Genomic DNA, 705 nt, shown 5'->3' with positions numbered 1-705 from the left:
TTGAGCCGCAATTAAACCACGTGTTCCCAGCGTGTAACACCAAAAACGGTAGGTACCTCATATATGATTATTATTATGTACCTTAATATACTTATTATATCTTATTATATATTATTATTATATACAACACCATATACCCCTATATACCCCTATACAACACCATACACCCCCATACATAACCATACACCACCTATACATAACCATACACCACCTATACATCACCATACACCCTATACATCACCATATACCCCTCTATACCCCTATACAACACCATATACCCCCATATACCCCTATACAACACCATACACCACCTATACATAACCATACACCACCTATACATCACCATACACCCTATACATCACCATATACCCCTCTATACCCCTATACAACACCATATACCCCCATATACCCCTATACAACACCATACACCCCCATACGTAACCATACACCACCTATACATATTCATACACCCTATACATCACCATATACCCCTATATACCCCTATAGAACACCATATACCCCTATACAACACCATACACCCCCATACATAACCATACACCACCTATACATAACCATACACCACCATACATCACCATACACACTATACATCACCATATACCCCTCTATACCCCTATACATCACCATACATCCCTACACATCACCATACACCCCTACACATCACCATACATCCCTATACATCACCAT

The sequence above is a fragment of the Porites lutea genome, chromosome 4, assembly GCF_958299795.1.
Source record: "Porites lutea chromosome 4, jaPorLute2.1, whole genome shotgun sequence".
Taxonomy (NCBI): domain Eukaryota; kingdom Metazoa; phylum Cnidaria; class Anthozoa; order Scleractinia; family Poritidae; genus Porites; species Porites lutea.
The sequence above is the reverse complement of the archived record's forward strand: the minus strand, read 5'-3'. Positions refer to the sequence as shown.